Source organism: Phoca vitulina, unplaced genomic scaffold, assembly GCF_004348235.1.
Source record: "Phoca vitulina isolate PV1807 unplaced genomic scaffold, GSC_HSeal_1.0 scaffold1, whole genome shotgun sequence".
Classification (NCBI taxonomy): Eukaryota; Metazoa; Chordata; class Mammalia; order Carnivora; family Phocidae; genus Phoca; species Phoca vitulina.
The window spans coordinates 96,816,650-96,835,724 of record NW_022589704.1 but is presented as its reverse complement, the minus strand read 5'-3'; the positions used below and the strand labels follow the sequence as shown (position 1 = coordinate 96,835,724).

At 36.3% G+C, this 19,075-nt stretch overlaps 1 protein-coding gene across 6 annotated transcripts in view; it reads right to left on the bottom strand.

Moving 5' to 3' along the window:
• The window catches only part of DPP10 (dipeptidyl peptidase like 10), a 1,381,541-nt gene that overhangs the window by 559,707 nt on the left and 802,759 nt on the right, over positions 1–19,075 (bottom strand). Inside the window, exon 1 of one of the 6 annotated variants that reach the window (XM_032400416.1) lies at positions 17,658–18,141. The exons of the other annotated variants lie outside the window; for them this stretch is intronic. The gene's annotated coding sequence lies outside the window, so the exon portion shown is untranslated. Of the gene's footprint in view, positions 1–17,657; positions 18,142–19,075 lie in introns of those variants that run through there. 6 annotated transcript variants of the gene reach the window in all.

The window sequence follows — 19,075 nt, the reverse complement described above, 5'->3', positions numbered from 1 at the left end:
ATTTTTAACTTTCTTTTTTATTTATTTATTTTTAAGGATTTTATTTATTTATTTGACAGAGAGAGACACAGCAAGAGAGGGAACACAAGCAGGGGGAGTGGGAGAGGGAGAAGCAGGCTTCCCGCTGAGCAGGGAGCCCAATGTGGGGCTCGATCCCAGGACCCTGGGATCATGACCTGAGTCGAAGGCAGATGCTTAATGACTGAGCCATCCAGGCGCCCCTGATTTTTAACTTTCATCCTATTAATGTGGTGTATCACATTTATTTATTTGCATGTATTAAACCACCAAGGCATTCCAGGGACAAATCCCCTTCATATTGTTGTATAAGACATTTAGTATACTATTAAATTTGGTTCACTTGTATTTTGTTGACAATTTTTACATCTATCTTCCTCAAAATATTGGCCTGGAGCTTTCTTTTCTTGTAGTGTTCTTATCTGGCTCTCGTATCAGAGTGAAAATGAGATTAGGAGTGTTCCCTCCTCTTCAATATTTTGGAAGAGTTTGAAAGGTCTGATGTTAATTTGCTTTAAATATTTGGTAGAATTTACCAGTAAAACCATCTAGTCCTGGGATTTTCTTTGTTGGGAGGTTTTTGATTACTAATTCAATCTCCTTACTAGTATTTAGTCTGTTCAAATTTTCTATTCGTGACTGAGTCTTGGAAGATTGTGTGTTTGGGGACTTCATCCATTTCTTTTAGGTTCTGCATCTGTTGGCATACAATCATTCATGGTAGTCTCCTGTGATCCTTCTTATTACTGTGGTGCCACTTGTAAGGTGTCCTCTTTCATTTCTGATTTTATTTATTTGAGTCATCTTTTTTCTTCATTACTCTTGCTAACAATTTGTCGTTTGTTATTTAAAAAAACAGGACTTAATTTTGTTGATCTTTACTTCTGTTTTCTAGTCTCCATTTCACTTATTTCTGCCCTGATTTTTACTTATTTTCCTTCCATTTGCAAACTGCGAACTACTTTGTTCTTCTTTTTCTACTCCCTTGAGGTGTAAAGTTAGATTGTTTGTGATCTTTCTTTTTTCTTAATGTAGGTATTTATAGTTGTAAACTTCCCTCTTAACACTGCTTTTGCTGCATCCCATTAATTCAGTATGTTATATTTCTATTTCATTTGTTTGAAGATTTGTTTGAAGATATATTTTTATTTCCTGTTTAATTTCTTCTTTGACCAATGGATTGGTCAGTAGGGTACTGTTTAATTCCACATACTTGTGAATTTTCTAATTTTCTCCTGTTACTCATTTCTTGTTTCATACCATTGTGGTTGAAATAGATACTTAGTATAATTTCAATATTCTTACATTTTCTAAGGCTTGTTTTGTGACCTGACATACTACGTATCCTGGAGAATGTTCCATGTGTGCTTGGGAAGAATGTGTATTCTGCTACTGTTGAGTAGCAGTGAGTCTGTGGGAGCCAGACTGTGTAGGGCCATGGGGGTGGGTCAGGAGCCTGTATCTGAGGAGTCAGTCTGAAATCTAGGGCCATAAAGGCTGGCCTGTTGTTGGAGTGGGCCTGGGACCAGGCTGCAGTAGTTGGTGTAGCACTGATCCTGGCTAGCAACCTAAGTCCATGGGGCTGATTGGGAGCCTTTGGTCATATCTGGGGCTGTGGGAGCTGGCAGCTGCTGAGATGTGCCAGGGGTTGGATTTGTAGGAGTCCACCAGGAACCTGGTGCTGGCTGGGGATGCAGGAGCTAGGTGATATCTGGCTGGGCCAGGGACCTGGACTTACGGGATCCTGCCAAGGGCCTGGTGTCTTGAAAGCTGCTGGAGGCCATGGGAGGCACCTGGGGCCAACAGAGCTGGCAGGTACCTGGGTGAGCCTAGGACCTGGATTTGCAGCACCCTGCAGGGAGATACTGAAGGCATCAGTAGTTGGTTTAGTGCCTGTGCAGGCTGGTTCTGAGGTTTGCAGTAAGTTGGGGACTCACTTCATTCTCCTTTTCGCACAAGGAAGGTGGTCTCTTTCCATGATAGGTCGCCAGACTTGGGGGAGGGGTTACGGGGGGCAGTGTGAATCTATCTTTTCTACCTTCCTCAGTGCATCTTTTCTTATTTCTGTGCTTCACCCAGGTGCTATAACCTGTCACTTGGTATCTTTAGCTCTTATGAAGGTATTTTTATGTGTGGATAGTGTTCAGATAGATGTTCTGGGGAGCAGAAGTGGGGGCAAACACTAGAAATATCATTGCCACCATTTTGCAGACATCATTCCCTACTTTTCATTTTTGCTTCTTTTCTTTTTCTCTCTTTTATGCTTTTACACTTCCATTATCTTCCATAGATATTTGAAGAAACTTACAGCTCAGATTTGGGCTATTTGGAGTTCAAATAAGAGCTTTCTAATAAGAAAACTATATATAAATCACTCTTCCCCACTGACTAAATTTACAGATCAACAGAGACACTGGAGACAGCTAAAAAGGTAGCAGAAAAGTAAGATGTGTGTATATATGTGTGGGGAACAGAATTTAGGGAAAAAACGTGCTGTGTTCAGCAGTGACAACTTTAATCTCAATATGCCTTAAAACAGTCATTATTAAAATTAGGCCAGTCACACCTACTTCTCAAACTTTTCTTAGAGAAAGCTGTGGAGTTTTTCTTAGTGAAGCTGTTGGAAATGGTGGAAAAGTATTGGAAATGGTTGTGGATTCCAATCCAGATAAAAGTACAGATACAAGTACTTCAGTTTCCAAAGTACAAAGACCTGCCCTGGGTAGCTACCACTCTTGCTATTATTTTTAACTGTAATTTTTTTCAGTAACTGCAGCTCCATATCCCTCCAAAGCCACCAGAGAAGAAAGCCATGAAACACTTTTCCAAACCATATCTCTGACCCTCTTTGGCTTTCATTCTCCTGTCCACCGCTGCCACAAAGAAGCCCCAGCTTGTAGAATCTTCTCCAGTGGCACACAAAACCATCACAATAAGGACACATAGGATGTTGGCATTTCACTCGTACTCCATATACACTTCCCCACAGAAACTATGTTTGAAATAGCAAGTTACTACCATTCATTAATATAATTCCAGAAGGTGTAAGAGAAGACTTTGCTAGGCCAACATGGGAATGAGATACCACACAGTACTTTTGCTGAAATTAAAACTTTCCTAGTTGCCAATAACTATCGACCAAATACAGTTTTGGAACATAAGCTGTTACTCGGTTGGCATCCGTAGCAATATTTTTTTCTGGAAACTTCTCCAGGAATCTAAGAAAGTGCATAATATAACTGTTCTGAGAGCTGAAACTATCATCGCCATTCCCCATGGGCTCATGGTTGTCTGCATTGCTCATACTCTTTGATTCTCTATTCCCAACATGCCCCGCTGGTACATCTCAATTCCATTTTCTCCCTTCTAGACTTTTTTGCTCACAGATCTTATACATGGTCCCATGTGTCCTTTAATGAATTTATCTCCTTAAAACAAACTTTAAATTTTAACTTCTGTCACACAAAGCAAGATCTGTGTCTCAGTTCAGATTCATGGTAGATAGCTGCCTTATCAGTTGCCATGTAGGACATTCACTGATTTTGGGTAAAGAGTCTATTGCACTGTAGTCTGTCATTATGTATCTATGTTACAAAAGAATTAAACAATGGACATTGCCTGTAAAATCAGACTTTGCTAGAAAGGTGCATAAGAAAAAGATCTGGATCATGTGATATATTCTAACATGAGCAACTATTCCATCCAAGGACAATGAACAGACAGTGAACAGGAAGAAAAAAAAAATCCAGTGGCTTTGGGAAGTACTTAAATAGGGAATTCAAAGGCCAAAAGCACTATACTTCTGTTATCCTTTCAGTGTTTGATCAGCTTACTGAACACATTTCTTTACTGTCTGGTAACTCACCCATTGCAAAAATTCAATAAATACAAGATAATCATAGTAATACACAATAGCTATAATCGCCATCATTCAGGACTGCTGGATCATTTTTACGAAGCTATTCATTCACCACAGCACCCTTCCTGACCCCAGATATTTTCTGTTCCTCTTCTAGAACCAGATTGACCTTTTTCACATCAACTAGGCAGCTCTTTAAGGAAGAAAAGCAAAGTTCCTTTTTCTTTGATTATTTGTCCAAGGACTTGAATTCTCCTTCTTTAAAACTTGTTTTGTTTTGTTTTTTTTTAATATCTAACTCAAAAGTTATATAGTAACTTCTTTCTAAACTCTGAGATCATATCATATAAGAACTCAGCTTAAAAATGCCAATGAAATTCTTTAAGATACTTCTTAGTGTGGTATGCAATGACTTGGCATCAAACTTCACTTTCAACCTCATTTCTCTTATCTTCTCTTATAAAGCAGTTGACCTACTAAAAATAAGCCACATTTTCTATCCTCACTGCTCACTGATTCCTGTTATTTTATCTATGAAGTCTTCTCTTCCTGGAATACATATTTCTTCCTGCATTTTTAAATGCTACCTATTATTGAGGTCCAGCTAAAATGTCATCATTTACAAGGCTTTTTCTCATCACTTCATAGAGACCTAATCTGTTTGAACTTCCCAGATCATTTACTTCTTTCAAGCGCTTAATATTTCTTACAGTGTAGTTTATGTCAAAACATTAATTAAATAGAAAAGACACTTTGTGAGACTCATCTGCAATGTCACTACAGTGCCATTCTACCTGGAAACACTAATTCAAAAAGATATATACACCCCCATGTTCATTGCAGCATTATTTATAATAGCCAAGACATGGAACAACCCAAATGTCCATCAACGGATAAAGAAAATGTGGGAAAGATCTATACAATGGAATATTATTCAGCCATAAAAACAATGAAATCTTCCCATCTGTGACATCATGGACTGACTTGAGGGCATTATACTAAGTGAAATAAGTCAGACAAAAACTATGAATGCTATATGATCTCACTTGTAGCATTAAAACAAAACAGAACAAAAACAAAAAATCAAGTTCATGGATATAGAGAAGAGGTGGGGTGTGGGTAAAAGAGGTGAAGGGGGCCAAAAGGTACAAATTTCCTGTTATAAAATTAATGAGTCATAGGGATGTGATATACAGCATGGCGACTATAATTAATACTGAATTGCATATCTGAAAGTAGCTAGGATAATGGATCTTGAAAGTTCTCATCACAAGAAAAAAATCTGTGAACTGTATGGTGACAGATGTTAACTGGACTTATCGTAATCATTTTGTAATACATATAAATATTCAATCATTAATTGTCTACCTGTAATTAATATAGTGTTATGTCAATTATACCTGAACAGAAAAATTTAAAGAAAAACTAACCAGTACAAAATTCAATTTAAAAACCTTATAAGATACATTTGAAATTGGGGCGCCTGGGTGGCTCATTCGGTTAAGTGGTCAGCTATTGATTTTGGCTCAGGTCATGACCTCAGTGTCCTGAGATGGAGCCCTCTGCCGGGCTCCGTGCTCAGCAGGGAGTTTGCTTAGCATTCTCTCTGTCCCTCTCCCTCTCCCCTCACTTATGCTCTCTCTCTCTAAAATAAAATAAATCTTTAAAAAAAAGAGATACATCTGAAATAATTGATATATTTTTGAGACTAAAATTCAGTTAATACTGCCACTTTGTTGGTCTCATTAAGAAACTTACAGGGAGGTCTAAGAATCATTCCTTTATTCCTACTGTGACTGAGTTTACATGGAAAAAAAAACTTATGTATTAATATGGCAAGTATTCCTATTCCATCACAGAACTTTTACAACTTCGTGAAATAAAATCTGAAAGCAAAGGGAAAGACCAAAACAGTCTTGGGACACAAACAGTAGAAAATATATGGATGACATATATTGGATGACATTGAACAACATGGGTTTGAACTGCATGGATCCACTTATACAAGTACTTTTTCCCATAAATATAGGTATAGCACTGTAAATGTATTTTCTCTTCCTCATGATTTTGTTAATAACATTTTCTTTTCTCCCACTTATTGTAAAAATACAGTATATAATACAGATAACAAAAAATACGAGCTAATTGATTGTTTGTGCTATTGGTAAGACTACCAGTCAACAGTAGACTATTAGTAGGTAAGTTTTTGGCAAGTCAAAAGTTACACATGGATTTTCAACTGTGCAGAGGTCAGCATCCCAACCCCTGTGTTGTTCAAGGTCAACTGCATACAAAATCTATGTTAGTTTTTAATTTATTTTATTCCCACTAAAATGTATTCAGAACTGTCACAATAAAAATTTAAAATACACAACTATGCAAGATTTTCTATTTATTTTTCCAGCTTTTAAATATAATGCATTCTCTCTCACACTCTCATTTTATAGTGTTCACAATTATTCTTTGAATCACTAAGAAATATTTTATACTACCAGGCCAAAAAATTTACCACAAAGTTCTGTTTTAATTATGTAAGCTATTTGTTGTGGCTTTAAATTCTAACTTCTCCACCGCAATTTTTATAATGCCAGAACATTTTTATATTACTTTCATCTTGGCAAAATATTTTGCTATCACTATGGCTTAATTATAGCAATTGTAGAAGTAATTAAAAAGACCAGTGTATCATATTGGACATTCACATATATAAGTAATATAGTTATTTACATATTAATAGATTGCCAAGTCTTTATTTTCAGTTCTGATACTAATATACACAAAATAAATGTCACATAATTTTCTTTTAATGTCAAATGGGTTTTTAATCTGCTTATTTTAATGGGCATTTAGTTTCTTACCTCAAGAGGCCACTTCCTATAGATTAGTAAATAGCCAACACATTAAAGACTTAAAACTTAAAAGATGATATATAAAATAATTTTGAATTTCAAAACAATAAGAGATTCTGTAAGTAGTCAACCAAATTCTAATAATATTTTGACCTGTAAATTATCCACTTTAGCCAATACATTTAACTATTTTTTGCACAGATCCTTGTCTAGTCAAGCATAGATACTGTTTGAAAACACTGCCTAATATTTATCTTACCTTCCCATAAGCATTCTCTGGTGACTATGAGGACAGAAACAGGTAAAAGAAAAATAAGCAAGAAGGGAAAAAAGAAGAGAGATCAACATTTTGAGCCAATAGACTTTATGATATAAATTTAGATAAATAAATACTTGATTGCCTGGGTTATGGCCTTTTAATTCATATAAATTGTTTTCCATAGCTACCATTAATTAAGTCAAAGATCATGATGAGATTTTCCACTCAATTATCTTCTGTTAAAAACAAAACTCTTCAGCAGGTGACTAGTTTTGGAGTTTTTGTAATTATAGTATTTACGAAAATAATATATAATTATATGAAAACGTGAGGAAATAAAAATATAGAAAAATAAATAGATTTTTTGTTAACCCTTACTTTGGTTTCTGTTTTGTTTTGTTTTAATCTAAGCATAGTTTTACTTTCAGGCTTTAAGAGTACTACCAGGCTTTATTTGTTCAGTCACAGTTGTTCTATCACTAGGATTAATGTGCATAATTGACCTTATACCAAAACTGGTACCAAAAGTGGGATGCTGCCACAATTAAACTAGAAACAGTTGTCACTTCCTTAGCAATAAGGCATTTGGTGCCAAGAAACTAATATTGGAGGTTGGCAAGATGATTTTCCATATTATGCTAAAGCAAAACATTAGTAAAACTCTTACCTACAGTAAATTGGAAATCAAAATATATGCCCAATATTTAGTAAAACACAAGACACATTACACACATATATACACACAAACTCTCACATGTGTATATATGCATATATACATACCTATACAGATGTATATATTTAACCATTATTATAATTTATTTGAAAAATAGTAAGTCCATGTGAAATTATAGAAATATCACCAAGTACCGTTAAGGATTTACATAATAAATATTAATAATCATTTTTGTATTAAATATTGCCCCTTTAAGCTTTTCAAAATATGAGACAATAGCTTGTCCTACTTTTTTTAACCATTTAAACTTGTACATCCAAGTGTAATCTACCTCATAGTAGTCCCTGTGATAGTAATAAGTCAATGAGCACTCATAATTTCAGAGGCATCTCTCATGAATATATTAACATCTTTATAGCAACCTTACAACTAGAGTTATCCCTATTTTCAAGATAAAATGTGAGGCACAAAAGGGTTGGCTGATTTGGTGAAAGTCAAACAATTAACAGACAGAAAAAAAATATATAAGTAAGGACAGTTCTAGTCCAAAGTATAAAGTGTTCCTCTATCCTAGGAAGCCCAGATAAGTCCAGTGAAAAGTCAGGGAGAGCTGGAAGTGGCCTGGCGGACAGCGGAAGGCTAGCTTGTGCATCTCTCATTACGATGCCATGACTACACAATTCCCAGCACAAACATCACCGTGCTGATGGGGGGCAGAGGGAGTTCAATGAGCTATTACTGATTCATTGTAAATCACAATATCTAAGAACATATTTTATGAATAAGTACATTACTACTTTATATCAATAATCTACACAAAGCAAGATTCTGAGGATGTCAGAAATGAGGTGGGTTGTGTTCTTTCAGAGAAAAAGTTAAGAAAAAAGATAAAGGAAGCTCGCAGCTACCAAGGATAATCAAAATGTGACAGTCTGCTGAAATGTTTAAACATGCAGTTTGTACAAATTAGTCTTGGAGATACTAGAAAAACTGCTCATTTTCGGTTTGCTATGAAAAGGCACCGCTATCATTAAGTTCTCTGTTGTGTCATAATAAGCTTTAGAGATGGAGAACCAGGCTTGGTATTTAGTGCAGGATTTGCTAGTTATTAGCTGTGTTACTGAAGGGTAAATCATAGTTATTGTGGTTCTATTCATAAAATTTTTTTATAAGGCTTTTGTGAAAATTGCATTTGAGCGCATAGGGAGTAGCTAGTAAAGAGCTTAGCTTCACAGAAGGAAGGCAGGAAAGTTTTATTATTATTGTGGTGGTTGTTGCTAGATACTATCCATTAAGGGGCTGCCAGGAGAACAATGAGATCTTTATCTTGAACTCAAGTTGTTCATGTCAAATCCTAAAATCGAGAGTATAAATGTAATGCCCTTCCCTCAAATTCTTAACTCGCTGTAACACTAAGACGTTACAGTTGTTCTCATTAATGGAGAAAGCTGTCTTAACCTATCCTCCATGACAAAGAGTCTCCTGCGGGTCAACCAGCTGCTTTTGCATAATGCCTAAAAAGTGTCTCTTGCAAATCAACATATCTCTTAGAGATTGGAGTTAAAAATTCAAAACTACCCTTTCAGTCATCAGAGTAGAAGAGTCAAGGGATGGGAGAAGGCCAGAATGCTTTCAATTTTTGATGTCATTAACTGATGGCTGGCTGAAGTGCTGTTTATAAAGGATTCCACTGGAGAGAATGCTATGATCTGTCAGTAAAGTCTGCCACAGAAAAAGAAAGTAAAGGAGAACCCCCGATGCTTGTTCAGGGAGTTATTACTAATACAAACTTGTTGCCTGGAAATAAGAGGACCAAAGAAATCACAACTCCCCATCTTCATCTTCATTATTACTAGGCAACTCTGGATTCCCACCAGACGTCTGAAAGGTACCCACAATTAACTCTCAAAGGGCAGCTGGACACTAACACATGTGCCTGACAACCACGTCCAGAGGATATTCCTGAGGACTTGGGTGAAAAGCTCTACCAGCATGATGTTAAAGCAGTAAGAAACTTCTTGAATCTTTTTTATTGTATTCATAAAACACTGATAATATTTACCTCAACATTTTGCTTTGAGGATTTAACAATAATGTTTAACACTGTGTCAGGCAGACACACAAAAAGCTTTTGATATATGGTCACAATCATCATCACAGACAGTGACAGGGACCTCTGAGTGTGTGTGTGCATCTGTGTGTGTGTGTGTGTGTGTGTGTGTGTGTGTAAAGGGGAGAATGTGTATGGACTTTGTTTTGGTTGTTTCCTGCACTTCTTTGTCAAGAGTAAAGCTTTAATTTTAGTCATGAGATAAGGAATGATGGTGGGGACTAGTAATTTAAACATTTCACTAAGAAATCCCCCATGAGACTGACTTAAGCACTGACAAAGCCATCCCACAAAATGTACTTGTTGGGGTCATAGTGTCAAATTTCGACTCTAGGATAAACTGGAGCACTTCAGAAAATGACATCATATACTTGGCTTTGAAATAATAAAGTAAGGCAACTTGATTTTAAAATAGAATTGCAATGCTTTAAAGGAGTCTGTACCAAACAGTTTCCCTCCATCTGTAGTTCTTTATTTTTTTTTTTGTAAATTTGAAAGCAGAGACCTACACCCTAATAACTCAAATGACAAACACTTAAAAAATAATTGAGGTGAAGTCTTTATTACTATTTTTTAAAAGATTTTATTTGAGAGAGAGAGAGAGAGAGTGAGACAGCGGGGGGGGGGGAAGAGGGGCAGAGGGAGAAGGAGAAGCAGACTCCCCGCTGAGCAGAGAGCCCGACGCGGGGCTTGATCTCAGGACCCTGGCATCATGACCTAGGCCAAAGGCAGATAGATGCTTAACTGACTGAGCCATCCAGGCGCCCCTTTATTACTATTTTTACTGTCCAGATCATTACATTTAGTCTCCTTCACTCTTGGTATGCACAGGGTTTTTTGTGCCCCCATGAACCATCTTCCAGCCCATATTATTCTCACAAAGAGAAGTCTGTTTTCTGAACTTCCTTGCACAGAGGTTTTCTAGAGCAATTTGCCTTTCCCTGTGGATATCTGAGAGGTCACACTGAGAATAAAATTAGCAAGTGTACAATAAAAGCTAAGAAAAAAGAACGTTAAAAAGAAAAACCTAAGCATTTTCATGTTAAATGGGAGAAGGTAGAGAAAGGCTAATAGAGTCTAAAGATCATGTTCTCATCCCAGAGAGATCATAAATCTACCCTTCAAGGCAATAGGGAGGTGCTAGTTTAAACTTTAGAGCAAGAGTCGACTTTTATGCCAAGGTCATATTGTCACGGTCAACTTCTAGAATAAATAAGGCCCGGCAGAAATGAAAAGACTACTAAATACAAGTGTGCATGAGTGTGTTTGTGTATTGTCTAGGGTCTGAAAAAGATCTGAAATAGTGCTTACTCTGCAGGAGTGATAAAGACTGGGCATTTTTTTTCATTTATATATTTCAGGATAATTTGACAGTATGTATTATTGTAATATTAAGGGAAAACAATAAAATCGGATTAATAAACATAAGTGCACACACACACACACAGTTATCCTCTAGTCAAAGTGGCCACAATGAGCAGTTACCATGACATAGTAACTGCTATTTTCCTGGCTCCAAATGTTCCCCAGTAGTGCATGGATTAGAGCAGAGAAAACTCCTGCTGAGAATTAAGATTCGAAAATTTTCAGGGCCAATTTTAGGAAAGTCCAGCTATTGATCTGAGACTCCATTGTACTGGGGAGAGAAAGGCCAACATGTTTATTAGTCTTTACCTTCTACAGCCGTGTTTTATGAACTTTGGGACTTGACCCATTCAAAGGTTATCTAATCAGTTTAGTGGGTCATGAAACTAATGTCTTGAAAACTGATAGGACCAAATAGAAGAGAAATAGAAATTATAGTGCAGGGCATGTAGCACAGAAAAGGATCAGGTTTTTTAAAAAGGTATTTCAGAGGTGTGTGTGTGGCAGTATAAGAGAGGGAGAGAGGCAGACAACTTAATTATGACGCAAAATGCATTTCCTACTTTGGGCCAGAGATAAAAATGATAAAATAGTGATCTGAATAATAAAACTGGGGAATAACTGAATTTGAGAGAAAAGAGCCATTTCTTTGGACTTCATCCTATCACTTCCTAGAATCCACCCCTTTCTTTAAGGTTGAAGTGACGTGAAAGCATTTCCCCCACTCCTTTCACTAAACTTCCTACTAATCTGAGGATTATGTTATATCTGGTATCTGAAATTTTCTGTTTTAAAGCCCCCTGTTACTGCTGGGGCAGGAGAAGGGTCAAGAGAGAGGCAGGAGGACAGAGATGGGGTGGATGAGTGCGGGATAGAGTAGAGCAGAACCTGCATTCCCATATTTGGTGTGTCAGAGATACATGAGTTTTGCCGGAGTCAGAGGATGCTAAAGACGTTATATGGGGATTAGCATCTCATGCACACACTGTGCTTCCAGAGAGCACAGCGGTAGTTGTTACTGGAGAAAAGAATACCACCTATATAACCTCAGTTGAACTGCATGTAGACGAACTTTACATACACACACACACGTACATAGGCACACATGGTCACAAACCTTCTTTAACTTGTTTGCAAGATCACCTTTAATTTTTATTACAGAACAAATTTTATCAGTGTAAGCCTTTCAAATAGGACAAGATAGTCACTCATCGACTTTGCCACTTTATTTTTTTAATTTTATTTTATGTTAGTCACCATACATCATTAGTTTTTGATGTAGTGATCCATGATTCATTGTTTCCGTATACGAAACTACATCAAAGACTTTGCCACTTTAAGTCCTTTTTTTTGGAAAAGATAATCTAGAGTCAAGATTAAGATAATTACTGACACTATCAATAAAGTTGTTAAACGTCTATATTTATGACCCAGCACTGGTCCCTAACAGGTAGTGTAACAAATTAAGTCACTTAACTTTTCTGAGTCTCAAATTGCTCCATATATAAAATGGAGTTAAGAAACCCACATCTCAGGGTGGTTGTTCTAAGGATATCTAATGATGATAGATGCATAAAATTCTTAGCAAGGCTGGTACATATTACCTACTGAATAAACCGCAGCTGTTATTATGATTATTGGGAAATATTAATGCTGTACAGATTAAGAGCTCAAAATGAGTGTATTCACTGAATTCAATATGCATTTTTCAGGAGCTTGTCATGAGCAGTGATTATGAAAAGGAATAAAATTAGCTCCTTTGCCTTGTGTGAAGATACTGTAGAAAGTACACTCACATATGTGAGCCTACTTTTCACAACAGTGGTCACATGACTGCTGTGCACATGTGTAGAGAAGGAACAGAGGACATGACACAGGGGAAACCCCAGAAGACTTCAGGGAGTCCGTGAAATCAAACCTGGGCATCGAAGTATGTGCAAGCTCAAACCAGAGGGTCAGTCGAAACTTCATGAGCAAAATAATTAATGAGAAAAGGGACAACGTGGCACTTTTGGGGACTAGCCTGCCGTATAAGCATCCCTAGGTTAATTCAGTGCCGTCTTCCCTAGGCTCAACATATGTATATTGTATTTAAAACTAATAAAAAGCTCTGTTGTTGCTCTTCCAGAGAAAAAAAGGCAAGCCCAGAAAACTTCTATTAGGAGTAACTATGAATTTAACTCAAGTTTCTAAGAACAGAAACCACACTTTTAACATTGCCTCCCAAAGTTAAGGAGTTCCGTGGTGTTGGAGTAAAGGGACACATGCTAGAAAGCTGGGCCACAGTTCTTGAATACTAAGGTAGGAAGTGTGATTCTGTTCAATGGATGCCAATGACATAGATTTAGAACAACAACAACAAAAAAATGGACTAGGTCTTATGAAGACTGTGCCCACCAAAGCATGTTTTCTTGATTAGAGCAGAGTGAGAAAGGCTGGAAGGGCCCATGTGGATGCACATGCAGGACCCTAGACCAGTTGATTCTCAACTTTAGTGGGCACGAAATTCACACACAGAATTTATAAAAATCTAAAGGTCTAGTCCGTACAAGCCTGGACCTCTGTGTGCATTATTAACTCTCCAGATGATTCTCTACCCACCAAAGTATGAGAACCACTGGTCTGATAAGAAATAGGGTGGGACTGGGCGCCTGGGTGGCTCAGTTGGTTAAGCGACTGCCTTCGGCTCAGGTCATGATCCCAGGGTCCTGGGATCGAGTCCCACATCGGGCTCCTGGCTCAGCAGGGAGCCTACTTCTCCCTCTGACCCTCTCCCCTCTCATGCTGTTTCTCTCCTGCTCACTCTCAAATAAATAAATAAATAAATAAATAAATAAATAAATAAATAATCTTTAAAAAAAGAAAAAAGAAATAGGGTGGGACCAACCCAGAGTACAGGCCCCAGGAGTATGACGAGGGAGCAAGGGGAGAATCACAGAAAAAGGTAAACCAAGACACTAGATTTACTTTCTGTTTTGTCTACCTCTTGAATCAAAGATTTGGGGGCTAGACCTTGTTCGAAACAAAAGTATAGAAAATTATTTCTGGTTAGCTTCATTGTATCTAAGTGATGCAATGAGGAATAGGAGAAATTCTCCAGAACTGAGACTTGGAGCTCTTACAATTCTTGCAACACTTCTGTTCACTAACCATTCAAGAGAGGGTTTCTTCAGAAGAATGAGGTATTTGATTAGGGGAATTTCTAAAGTCCCTTTCAATTCTAAATGGATGTACAAATTGTACAAAAACATAAATATTAATATGAATTGCAGTATAAAATAGGTTCCTGAAATTCTTCATGGGAAAATGTGAGGAGTATAACAACAACAAAAAGATCACAAATATATGTGTCATAGGATGGGTATACTCATTTACAAGTAGAAAGCATGTTATTATATTTTCATATAGATTTAATAAAGGTAAAATAATATGCACATTCTTGTTTTAAGCTACTGAGTTTAGAATTTTCTGTATTTCATAAACTTAGATCGGTAATTATGTTTAAGTAATTTATTTTTTAGTCTATAGATCCATGTTACTTTTCTACTAGAGGATTTTAAATATCTCAGTTTTAACTCTACATGAAACACAGTTGTATATAGTCTAATAAAAGTAGAGAACTCCCTGGAAGGATATGACCAAGTTCAAATAATAAATTATTCACTCTTTTTTTTTTAATGTTTGGAACAATGAAATCATCTTTCTCATCCACACTCCATAATCTCAGCTTGCTTCTCCTAAGTTAATTAAATTAACTAGATTTGGTGTCATTTTTTTTTTAAGATTTTTATTTATTTATTTGACAGAGAGAGACACAGTGAGAGAGGGAACACAAGCAGGGGGAGGGGGAGAGGGAGAAGCAGGCTTCCCGCGGAGCAAGGAGCCCGATGCGGGGCTCGATCCCAGGACCCTGGGATCATGACCTGAGCCAAAGGCAGACGTTTAATGACTGAGCCACCCAGGCACCCCTTGGTGTCACTTTTAAAACTTCCAAGGTAAGTCACTAGCTCTCAGCCCTTGAGATTGAGTTTACAGACACTAGAGATTGAAAAAATATTTACTGTATTTCTTTTCCAGCAAACCATAAGCAGTATTAGAGCATTACAGATTTTTCTCCTCATAGTCTTTACATGTCTATAGTTTCAAAACTTTTACATTTCTTTTGATACCAAAAAAAGTATCCCCAAAAAAGTACAACAAATAAAATATTACCAGATCTTGGGGGTGTCAATAGAGTCTTTTCTAATATGATTCATTTTTCACTAAATGTAATACTTACTGAAATGTAAATGTGTACAAAAAATATAATAAGTTTATAAAGCTCCCTCTTTCCAAAGACTTAAATAATGAAGGCTTATTGGAAAAATCCTAAAAGAAAATAGAAGTAGAGAAAATTATAACTAGAGTGTTAATCGAATGCTAAGTGTTCATGGGAGGAATACTACCTACAAAATAAAAAGAAAGCATAAAATGGCTAAGCAAACTATGGTATAACCATGCAATGGGATGCTATTTAGCAATAAAAGGAAAGGACTACCAATACACCCAACAGCATGAATGAAAATCAAATGCATTACGTTAAGTTACAGAAGCCAGTCCCTAAAGGCTACATATTGTATGATTTTATTTTTATGACAATTTGGAAAGGACAAAACTATGGACAGAAACATGTCAGTAGCTATGAAGAACTGACAGTCAAAGAAGGGTGACCAAAAAGGGCCAGGAGAGAGTTTTAGGAAACTCTGATGTATTTTAATTCTGATAGCAGTTACATGATGTATGCATTTGTCAAAACTGAGAACTGTTCACTGACAAAAATGAACTTTGCTGTATGTAAATTACATCTCAATAAACTTGACAAAAGGAAAAAAAGAGGGAAAACAAGTTTGAATTCCAAATGGAAGAATCAGCATTTCCTTTACTGCAAATAAATATTTCTAAATGATTTCATGTATTCTGAAGCCTAACCTCACACTGATAAATAATTTTTGCTAAAAATAGTCTGGACTGAAATGAAAAATACAATTTCTTTATTTTATTAAATCCCTAGAATCTTACATGTTCAGAAAATTCAGACGATCCAGAACACATTTTATGTAAGTTGAAAAAAAGCAAGCATATGTGTACTTCAGATATAACTCTAAGCAACAATTTAAAATTTAATCTAGAGAAGATCAATCCCATCCAAGTGTCTTGATGTCATCATAATGCAAGATGTAGTATCTTTGTGCATTCACAGAGTATAAGAATGTCCTGGGAACATGGCTATTTATATGGGGTTTCCAGCCTTTAATATAAATATGAAATGTGCTTTAGTATCCACAGTCAATATTTATGTGCCCTGGTTTGGTGATTTCTTGTTGTGTTTTGACTTACTTGAAATTTGTAGTTCTTTAGACAGGAACACATCCATTATGCCACAGGGAAAGCTTAACCTATTACAATTGGTTATACAAAGGTAACTCCGTTAACAAGCAAAATCTGAGGTCCAAATAAGTAATTTGAAATAGCAACTTTTGCTCTGAAATCAATTCCCTCCTTCAAGATATTTAATTAAATTGTGTTTCCTCTAACTACTATAGGAAATACTGAATTGATACAAAAGTTGTAAGTAGTAAAAAAATGAGCATTTTAATAAACTCTGTTATAGACAGAAGTGCTCAGTGAAGTGTCATTTCAAAAATATCAGAGGGGGAGATGAACCTTGAGAGACTATGGACTCTGAGAAACAAACTGAGGGTCCTGGGGGAGGGTAGGAGTTAGCTTGGTGATAGGTATTAAAGAGGGCACGTATTGAATGGACCACTGGGTGTTATATGCAAACAATGAATCATGGAACACTACATCAAAAACTAATGATGTAATGTATGGTGATTAACATAACGTAATAAAATTAAATTTAAAAAAATATATTAAGTATTTCAAAGCCAAATAAGATTACCTAACACAATACTACATTGACAGTTTGAAGATTTTGTTCATGCTTGTTAAATTTTATCTTGCTATATGGATAGCTGACAGTATACTTATAGATATTAAATTTAAAAATATGGGTTTACTATATATGAAATAATTTTCATAGAAATATAGAAGAGAACCACATGACGATCAAGTGGCAACTTTTCTAACTCAAAACAGAAGCAGAAGATCTCACTGACTTCTTTTTCTTACTGTGTCTACAGTTTGGCATACATTCACACATATATACAACTCATAAAGACACATATCTAGAGCTATAAGGAATTAAATTTCTTTAATTAATTTATTTGACAGAGAAAGAGCACAAGCAGGGGGAGCTGCAGGCAGAGAGAGAGGAAGAAGCAAACTCCCCACTGAGCAGGGAGTCCGATGTGGGGCTCGATCCCAGGACCCTGGGACCGTGATCTGAGCCGAAGGCAGATGCTTAACAGACTGAGCCACCCAGATGCCCCAGTAATTAAATTTCTTAATAAAGAACATACCAACTATTGCATGATACACACACTGTGACAGAAAATAATACTTAGCGAGTCTAGCTCACTTACCAGAATTTGCTCACTGCATCATGACAGCTAAATCTGCAAATCAGAACAGCATTCTAAGTGACAAGATTCTTATCATATACACTCTGTTTGTTGAAGAGGGAGTAAAACTGAATGCAAGCTTTGTTGACAATTTCTGTCACCAGCTTGCACTGCTATCAGATGACATATTTGACAACGAGAGTTTTGATGGAGATGATACTATCAGAGAGTCAGAGAAAGTGGTCATCAGCCAAGTGGAACGAGCCCGGCAAAAGAATGAGATGAGAAAAACCTCTTAATCCAGACATGAAACCCTGGGCCCATCTTTGAATTCTTGCCTTTACACTTTGCAACAAATACAATGATACTTATTCTATCATGACAAGTTTTAACTTTTTTCCTCAATGTTTCTTAAACTTCATTTACCTACATGAAATGTATGAATTCCTGAACACATACAACCTACCAAGACTGAATCATGAAGAAATAGGAAATCTGAGCAGGCCAATTACTAGTAAGGAAATTCAATCAGTAATCAAAAATTTCTCAACAATGAAAAGACCAGGATCAGATGGCTTCACTGGTGAATTCTACCAAACATTTAAAGAAGAATTAATGCCCAAACTTCTCCAGCTCCACCAAGAAACACAAGAGGACGGAACACTTCCAAACTAATTTTTTGAGGCCAGTATTACCCTGATATCCAAGTAGATGATACTACAAGGAAAGAAAACTACAGGCTGATGTCCCTGATGAAAACAGATGCAAAACACTCAAAAAAAAAAAAAAATATCCGCAAACAAAATTCAACAGTACATTAAAAGGATCATCTACTATGATCAAGGGGGATTAATTCCTGGGATAAAAGGATGGTTCAACATGTGACAATAATAAATGTGATACACCACATTAACAAAATAAAAGATGAAAACCATACGGCCATCTAAACAGATGCAGAAAAAGCATTTAACAAAATTCAACATCACTTCATGATAAAAACAGTAAAACAAATTGGGTATAGAAGAAACACATCTCTACACAATAAAGCCCATAAATGACATCCCACAGCCAGCATCATATTCAAAGGTGAAAAGTGAAAGCTTTTCCTCTAAGATCCAAACAAGACAAGGATGCCCATTCTTGTCACTTTCATTCAACATGGTACTAGAAACCCTAGTCAGATAAATTAAGGCAAGAAAAAGAAATAAAAGGCATTCAAATCAGAAGAAAGAAGCATAACTTTCTGTTGCAGATGACATGATACTGTAAGTAGAAAACACTAAAAACTCTACCAAAAAACTGTTAGACTAATAAATGAATTCAGAAAAGTGGCAGGATACAAAATCAACAAAAAAATTCATTTACATTTCTATACACTAACAATAAGCCATCAAAAACAGAAACTAAGAATCCCATTTCCAATAGCACCAAGAGTAATA